At 42.5% G+C, this 9182-nt stretch overlaps 1 protein-coding gene across 2 annotated transcripts in view; it reads left to right on the top strand.

Annotated features, from left to right (window-relative positions):
• Positions 1 to 2098: 2098 nt before the first annotated feature.
• Positions 2099 to 9182, top strand: part of LOC125329996 (regulator of G-protein signaling 8) — a 42659-nt gene continuing 35575 nt past the window's right edge. Inside the window, exons 1-2 of one of the 2 annotated variants that reach the window (XM_048312642.1) lie at positions 2099 to 2343; positions 7979 to 8028. The gene's annotated coding sequence lies outside the window, so the exon portion shown is untranslated. The remainder of the gene's footprint in view (positions 2344 to 7978; positions 8029 to 9182) is intronic. The other variant, XM_048312639.1, reaches the window with a different exon arrangement.

Genomic DNA, 9182 nt, shown 5'->3' with positions numbered 1-9182 from the left:
GTTTTGGCTGAATGTAGCTTTGGGCTTTCTCTACAACAGCAAGCCGCCAGGTTTTTTTTGTGATCTCCTCCAGGAGATGCTAAGAAATCTGGCAGCATAGCTGTGTTCCCAGTCTCCTGTGACCTTTGCCTGTCCTGCAAACCTGCTGCTGCAGTGGTGAGGGATGCAGCAGCAAGTTCCTCCCAGGCTTGTTCATCCCTATCCCATACCAGAACATCCACAGGGCAGGGGTGACTGTTCTGAGGAGAGGTGAAGAAGCTGAGGAAAAGAGATTAGTTGATGAAGACAGGAAGATGGTGCAAGAAAAGGGAGAGCTCCTGTGTCCCAGATGGGAAGGGCAGCAGGAGACATGTACCAGGGGAAGTGCTTGAGGACAGAAGGAAGACTGCAGTTCTTGTCTGAACTGATACTGACCTCCAGCCTTCTGCTAGAGAGCCTGTCCTGCAGGTTCTGTCAGATCCTTGTCTGCTCTAAGGGTTAGCCACTATTTCAGTCTCCACATCATGGGATAACATTTCATGGTGGTGTACACAGTTGTTGTTTTTTAAATACTGAACTGTTCTGCTGATAAGAATCAGTAAGGCAAGCAGCTCTTCTCCTTAAGGGTGATTTTTTGGGGTTTTTTTGAGTACCACACATAGAAATTGACACTAGGGCTGACTTGCTGCTGCATTGCAGATTATAAGATGATGGAGTTACATGTGTAAAAGAAAACTTAAATACTTTCTTTGCTTCTGGCATGATTGTTATTTTCAGTCTCAGAGCTGGTTAAGTATTATTTAAAAGAGAACAATCCTGGATTTGTATTCACATTCATTTTAGCCAAACGCTGAATTCCTTCATTTTTTCCTTGTATGGGCTATTCATTCTTACTTGAAATCAATTCACCTGTAGTGTACCATTTTTTTTTCCCTGAGTAGAAGCTATCAGTAATGGAGTGAGGATCAGTTTTCAGAGAGTATCTGACCTGAAAATGTATCCCTGAGCAAATCCATGGTAAACTTTATGATCCTCGTGGGTCCCTTCCAACTGAGGACATTCTGTGATTTTTAAAACAATTATTTAGTTTTTGTTGTTGTTTTTGCCCCTGGGGCAGTTGTACTGGATGTTTTTGTTCTCCTTACTTGTCAGTGGTGATACAAAATACAGCCACTTCAGGCTATGTGCTGATTCAGACTGCTGGTTTAGAGGATGCTGGATTTTCTGATTTAGTTTCTTTGCTTGTAGTGTGATTAAGATTTGAATGGAGTTTGCTTGAGGATCATCTGTGTTCCCAAAGCAGGGATGTCATAGGCTTGTTTGAGCTCATGGAACATAGCAAGTAAATTACCCTCAAAAGTTCTTCACTCCCTCCAGGCTATTATTTATAGTAACTGTAAACAAAATGTGCTTAATTTTGGTTTTTAATTGTGAAATCAGGAGTAGTGTGTCACTTGCTTAGTACCCGCTTGCAAAGGCAAATGCTGTTTACCTCTGATGAGTCCCAAATTAGGATTATCAAGTGTTTAAGGGGAAGCTGATGCCCTGGGAGGCTTAGGCAGAAATGTAACCCTGCCTGGAACATTCTTTTTGAGAGCACTTGTTAAAACATGTGAGTGAGCTGTCTCCCAGCCATGCACATCCCTCTTGTGCAAGCAGCTTTGTGTGCTGGTTGTTTACCCACTGCTAGTTTAGAGACTCCCTGCAGCTAGAAGTGTGTGATGCAGCTACAAGGGGAAACAAAATTGCAACAAACACCTTGTATGAGCTGCTGATGTTCTGCCACAATTAGGGTTAAATGTTAAAGGGTGTGTCCCAAATCCAGGCAAGCTGTTCGTGCTTGGATTTGTGAATGAAGGTGGCTTCCAAGACAAGTGTGAGTTTGCCTGGGTTGTGTGAATGTTGCCACAGAGAAAATAGTAATTTTTTTTTTAGTTTTGTAGAGCATTATGTATGATTTTGCTTAGGTTTATGGAAGCCAAATCTACAGAAAATCCCTGAAACCACAATCTGGTTGGCACACTTAGCTGCATGTTTTGGTAGGAGCAAGAGTAGACAGTCATTACAAAGAAATCCTTGGAAATCAGGGCTGGTCATATTGTAGACCAGTATCTCCTGCTTGCTGGAGAAAAGCTGCTGGCCTGTGATCCTGGAAAGAGGTGTTGAAACCATTACTTCAGCACAGTGTTCATCAAAAACACCTTCTGGAAACAATCTACAGACTGCAAACTTTCACAGACCCCTTGTTGCCTCTGCTCTTCATTATTTTCCGTGTATCAGACAAACCTGTGGAGAAATCCTGATCTGTCAACTGTGCTAGAAGATGCCAAATCCTGGACTCCTCTGTTAAGAATTATTCTTCAGGTAAGAATGTGAGGTTGAATGTTCCCTTACATGATCCTCTCCACTCCAGAGAACTTCATGACTGGCATAGATGGGATGTGAACATCAGGGTGGGCAATAGGATTGTACAAGAAGTGCTCTTGCAGGAGCCAGGGTTGGATGTAAGGCCTCTGTACTCCTTTTACCCCACCTCTTACTGATTTTCTACTGTTGGATCTGAACAAAACACTGGTAAAATGGGGGGACAGTTTATTCCTCACCTGTAGGAGAACCTACTCTGTGTATGTTTCAGTAGATTTGACCAGAACAACCCTTTAGTAAATTTATACTACCCCTTTGTAGAAGCAGAGATAAATTTCTGGTGTGTTTCAGTATATATTTCCCCCCTCCAGAACAGGAGTGTAGCATGCAGGTGGGATTCTCAGCAGTCAAAGTGTGAGTTGTTTTTTTATTTTTTAATTTTTTTTTTTCTTAAAGATTTCCAAGCCTTTCAGGTTGGGCCAAGCTGGGGAGAAATTGCAGCCTTTGATTTCAGTCATCCAAGGTGGTTTGGGTGAATTTAGCTGTAAGGGTGTTGTATAAAGTGCCACAAAGACAGAAAGTGGTCCAAGAATTTAAGATGGAGTTTAATCCTGTATTGTGCTGGTTTCTCTCTCAAGATTAGTTAAATGACAATGTGATTTACCGAACTGCAATATAACACAGCAGCTTTGTGTAATCCTGTGCTGCACATACCCAGAGGTTCAGACTGCTGATTGATTCCCAGTTCTGCTGAAAACAGACCACTGCTATATGAAAATATTATCACTTGTTACAAGTCAGCTGAAATATTCAAAGAATGGTTTCAGCTGTTTGCAGCTGGATTTGTACCCACTATTTTATCCTGAGTGTGAGCAGGAGGCGGGGTTTTGTACATTCCCAATCTCAGGAATGACTCTGCTGCTCTGGATTCTACCAGCACCTCTCCCACTGCAAGGAATGGAGCAGTGATGCTGCACTGAATGCAGGCAGCCTCAGAAAATGAGTCTATATTCGTAAAAGCAGAAGGATAAAGAGAATTTATGCTCTCAAATGCATGGATTTCTATTTTTCCCCAGTTATTTTTTACCTTTGCTTGCACAGTGATGTGTTTGGAGCACTCTTGGTGTGGTGAGGATCCTTGGTGCATTCTTGATCCCCTGTGCTCATAGCATCAGAACAGGCAGAGACAAGACAGCCACCTAAACGGTGCCAGATGGGAATCCCCCATGTCACCTTTACGTGACTTTACCTCTAAATGTTTGGGCTCTGATTCCAGGCTTCTTGTTCTAGTTTGTTGTGTTCTTTTGGAAGCATTGTTTTCTGTAATTAAAAAATGATGATTACATGCAGTCACCAGCTGTGCCAGCCACAATTTTACAGTGAGCAGAGTTCCATGACAGATACGTTCAGATGGATTGGTCACATTTGCCTCTAATAACCCATCAAGAGCCAGCTTGCTTGTTATATTGTGATAGTCTTGGTGTTCACTGCAGAGCTGCAGAAAAGCATTGTGGATGGTTCCCCCATTAATTTGGTCATATTTTAACTGTATTTGTATTTCATAGAATCATAGTATCCAAGAATGGTTTGGGTTGGGAGGGGTCTTAAAGACTATCTAGTTCCACCCCCTGCCATGGGCAGGGACACCTTCCACTATCCCAGGTTGCTCCAAGTCCCATCCAACCTGCCCTTGGACACTTCCAGGGAACCAGAGGCAGCCCCAGCTTCTCTGGGCACTCTGTGCCAAGGCCTCACTCCGTCACAGTGAAGCATTTATTTCTAATACCCAATCTAAACCTGCTCTCTGTCACTTTAAACTTGTATCCCCTTGTCCTGTCACTACATGCCCTTGCAAAAAGTACCTCCCCCTCTTTATTGTAGACTCCCTTCTGTATTTCTATAGCCTTGAGTTCTGTTAAATTATGTATTATTCTAAAAACTACTTCCTCATGCTTAATTTAAACCTCTCACCTGATCATTCCGCAAGGCACTTTCCCATGTAGCTTATAGAAGGAATGATACTGAAATTTCTTATGTGTTTTCTGTTCTGCTTATCACTTCATGAATTAATACCCTCTTTTTTTTCATTCACATCTATTTTAAGCTGTACAGTTTTAGGCAATTTCACCTACTTTCCTGGGGAAATCCATGCATGCCTTCTGTGCAGTGACTTCATACACCCATGGACAGCTGGATGGCCAAAGCTGAATGCTCTTGTTGGTTCTTTTGGTGCCTTTTTTTCCCCACATCTTGCTGTTAGTATTTACCAACCTTCAGTTTCAGTGACTAGGTACTTTTTTGGTGCAAAAACTAGTACTAAATTACATATTTTTATATTTTTAAAAATATTAACTGTTCAAAAAGATCCCAATGTGCCTGAAAAAGCAAGAAGCAGATTTTGACAACACTTTCTACTTGCCCAAGTAGCAAAGTGAACAGTATAAAAACATTTCTGAGAACAGTTGGTACAAGGGCCCTGTTTGGTGGCAGTTTTCTGTGGAACAGCAATCACAGTGTACTCTTGGATTTTTTAATATTACCCTCTACTTGGAGAGTGATAGATTTAAAACACTCTCAGTCCTGAGAATTTTATTTGTTTACTTGAGCAATTTGAAGGGAATTGTAGTTGAAGCCCTCAGCTTCTTGATGGTGTCCCTTGAAATGCAGGCTCCTTGTTTGTCATCTATTCAATTTTCCTTGTCGTTATTTTTATTTGTATGTAAAGGAAAAAGACATCCAGGGCAGTTCTGGGAAAGAAAAGCCTTCAATATATTTTTTCTGCAGCATGAACAGAACTAATTTGACAGCAATTACAGCACTGGGGCTCTGAGGAGAGGGACTGAGTGACTCCCATCCTTTCACACAGCATCACTTCACTATGAGTGGCAAAACAATAGTGTCCAGAGCCAAACACTGCCCAGAGCTGGGAGTTTTATCAAGGGTGATACAGCCCCTGGTAACTGTGGAATTGCCCTTTTTTTGTAACTCTGTACAAACCTACCAGAGAACCATGAGGAGATGTGGGTGGATGACCGGCTGAGTAGCTCAAGGTGCCACAGGGTATTGTCCCAGGGGGAGTGTCCCAGCTCCCTGGGGAGCCTAGGGAACAGACCTCATGGTGGCTTTCCAGTACCTTCTTCCCTGTGAGGCTGGTGAGGCCCTGGCACAGGGTGCCCAGAGAAGCTGTGAATGCCCCATCTTTGGAAGTGTTCAAAGCTAGGTTGGACAGGGCTTTGAGCAACCTGGGAATAGTGGAAGGTGTCCTGCCCAAAGCAGGGGGGTGGAATGAGATGTTCTTTAAGGTCCCTCCCAACCCAAACCATTCCGTGCTTCTCTGAGTACTTTAAAGCTCACAGAGGAAGCTCACTCATCTCTAACCTCCCATGCTTCTTTCCAAGCAAAGAATGCCGGAATTTAAATAAAAGGTACTCTGTCAAATTCATAGTAAAAGGTTAAAAAAGCAATTATGGAAGGCGAGAGCTTGATTTGGATGTTAAAGATGTCTTGTAAAAATCCCAAGAATTCTCTAAATAGAATTTAAACTGAAAGCGTATGAAGCCATGAATTCTCAGCTCCTATTTTCACTGTTAATACTGTATAACTAAAGCCAGACCCAGCAAAAAAAGGATTCTTTTAATGGGAGGAGCATAATTTTAGCACAGCTGCCCCAGAAACACACAGGGCCAAGCTCTGCCCACAGTTGCCTCTGGAGATAGCTGGGTTTAATGCATTTGCAGGAGCCAGGTGGAGAAAATCTCTGGCATGCTGTTACTAATTTCATTTGTGGAAGATGAGATAAATATTAATGAATATAAACACATATTAAATGTAGACTCGCCAGTTAAATAACTGTGCTGACTGAATTAATGTGCAGATAGGTACTTTGTAGTCAGGACAATGTTGAGCTGGAAGGATGCTTTCTGAAAGGCAATTTCTGCGAGTTTATAATTTTGTTAATGCTACCTGAAAAACCTTCTGTTGAAGTTGTGAGCCTGCAGACATTTTTTCTTCACATCAAGGTCATTTCCATCTCTTTTTTCTGCTCCTCGCTGTTTCCTTGGCAATGCTGATCAAAGTGTCTGAGGGGTGCCCGGTGAGCAGCCCTTCATTATTTCAACTAGGACTAGATTTTGGACCCAGAACACTGCATGGCCTCCTAAACAGCTGCTGCAGCTCTGGTGAGGAACAGGAGTAAGTAACTGAGGCTTGGAGGATATAGAAATTAGCTGACAGAAATAAAATAATGTGCAGCTAATTCATGCTTCTTCCCCATGGCTCCTGCTTAAAGAGATTTAAAAATACTGAAAAGTGTCAAAATAATCAGAATCTATTATGCAACAGTAGGAAATACTGAAGCTGTTCTTTAAATAGCCAGTGACACAGAAGATTTTTGTGTGCTTTCCTGGGGGTTACTGTTCCTTTTGAAATCATGAAATAGGTTGTTGCTTTATTCCTTAGCCTTTCACAGTAGTGGGAACTAAAAGCTGGAGGTACACATTGTGTGTAGATATATCATTTCAGTGGTACTATGCATCCTCTAGTGAAGAATAGGCATCATATAATATGCAGTTACAGAAAATTGTAGACATTTTAACAAATTTATAATCAGAAAATGTCATTTATCATGGAAGTCGATGTATAGTGCTCATTTATTTATTAAGTATACCAGGAGGATAGGGAAAATTTGAGATGAGAAGTCTGCTGGAGGCTGTGTCCATCATAAAATGATTTACTAAGATGGTGCTCAGGAGGGCGAATTGCTTCACTCACCTTGCTCTCAACAGTCAGGACTTCAACTTGATGCTGTAAAAACAGTGGGATGTTTCTAATTGAGCTAAATACTTCTATGACCTCTTTGGCAGCTCTTGCATTTCACTTGGCTTTGCTTTTAAATTGCTGGAGGTTTGTTTTGGGGTTTTTCTCCCTCCCTGGAGCTGGAGTTACAAATCTGCCTTATAACATTTCATGACAGATGGAGTGTTGGACTCTTGGGAACGAGCTTTTGGTGACACTGACCTAAGGTGCCACTACTTAGTGAATATCAACACTTCTCCCTTTTTAACCCTGGGCTTAGTTTATTCTCTAAACCTGCAGGAAAAATGCATTTTGCTTCGTCATGATCCATTAACGTAAGAAATACGTGTTCTGACTGTGACAACCCTTCCTTTCAGTGGTCCTGGTAATCACAACAAATGAGGTCAGCATTTCCCTTGGTTCTCCTCACACTGTTAATGTCCATGTGGGATAATCATGGGGACAGAAAGACGTATCAAAAATGTCAAGAAGGCCAAAATGTTTATTTTTCATAGTTGTCATTGTTAGAAAGTTCAAGAGAAAGAAGTGCTGAGTAGCATTGCTGGTGATAATGACAAATAGTGAGGTCTCTCCTTAGAATAGAAGGGAAAAAATTACATTCAAGAGGGCTCTTGGGAAATCAGGTGGTCTCAAGCTGGCTGGGTGGCAGGAATTTTAGTAAAGAGCTGTGAAGTGATTTCAGAATAGTTTGTGGTGATTTCTGATAAATTTGGGTGGATAGGTGAAGAACCTGACTGCTGTAAAACTCGTTCAGTACCTGTCTGTAGAAGGAAGAAAGGTGACCTGGGTAATTACAGATCAGTTTAATTTTCATTTGCAGGAGGAAAAAAATCCTGAAAAAAAAGCACAGATCTGGAAGGTACTGGACAGGTAAAACCATGTGGTTGTTTGGGGAAGTGTCACTCAAACCAGAGTAATGTCATTCTCTGACAAGATAAAAAGTTTTTATTACTAGGGGAGAGACACTATGTGACAAATACCAGCTTTTTTGGGCACAGTCATACTATGCCAGACTCAGGATGAAACTGAGTGCAAAATGGTTGGATGATCATAGAATCATGGAATGGTTTGGGCTGGAAGGCACCTTAAAGATCATCTTATTCCAATCCCTCTGCCACAGGCAAGAATACCTTCCTCCAGACCGGGTTCCTTAGGGCCCCATCTAGCCTGGCATTGAATGCTTCCACGGATGGGGCAGCCTGTGCCACGGCATCACCACCCTCACTGGGAAGAATTTCTTCTTAATATCTGATCTAAATTTATCTTCCTTCAGCTTTAAGCCCTTCTCCATTGTCCTGTCACCACATGCTGGTGTGAAAAGTCTCTCTCCAACCTTCTTGTAACCCCTTTTAGGTACTGGAAGGCTGCTATAAGGTAAATTAAATGGTTATTTTCAGGTCCCAGGAACATTTAATTCAATCTGGGATGGTGAATAGAAAATGTTTCCTATATTTGTGATCAAGCTAGTGCAAATTTGAGAATATGTAGTGGGAGAGGTTTCAGGCCTTGATAAATTGAGAAATGGTCATGGAAAACCTGGGAAAAGCATACAATTAGTGTGAGATGCTGTATTTGGAGGAAGCAGCCCTGCAGTCAGCAGCAGATGCCAGCTGTTGTGCCAGCAGAAGCTGCTGCTGCTGACGCTGGGTCACAAGCTGAACATGAGTCAACAAACTCGGCCTATTGTGCAAAGGCAAATATCACGCTGGGGTGTAAACCGTCATTCAGACAGCAAAACACACACTGCTGGCTCCTCCTGCTGCTCTCACCCACAATACCCAATTTGGGGGTTTGAAGCAGTGTTCCTGAGGAGACCCTGTGTGCTGCCATAATTCTGGTCTGTGCTGGGCCAGCCAAGAGCAGAGCTGTTCGCCTGCTGCCTCATGAGCCAGGTCCTAAATGGGTCTGTCTGATGCAGAAAAGCTGCTTCCTCCTGCCTGCCTGCCTGCCTGCCTGCCAGCCTGCCAGCAGGGAAGACAGAGACTGATGTGAGAGAGCAGTGGAGTGAATAAATGGGGTTCTCT

Source organism: Corvus hawaiiensis, chromosome 9 (genome assembly GCF_020740725.1).
Source record: "Corvus hawaiiensis isolate bCorHaw1 chromosome 9, bCorHaw1.pri.cur, whole genome shotgun sequence".
NCBI classification, from domain to species: domain Eukaryota; kingdom Metazoa; phylum Chordata; class Aves; order Passeriformes; family Corvidae; genus Corvus; species Corvus hawaiiensis.
Note: the sequence above shows the minus strand (reverse complement) of the source record. Positions and strands in the feature narration are given on the sequence as shown.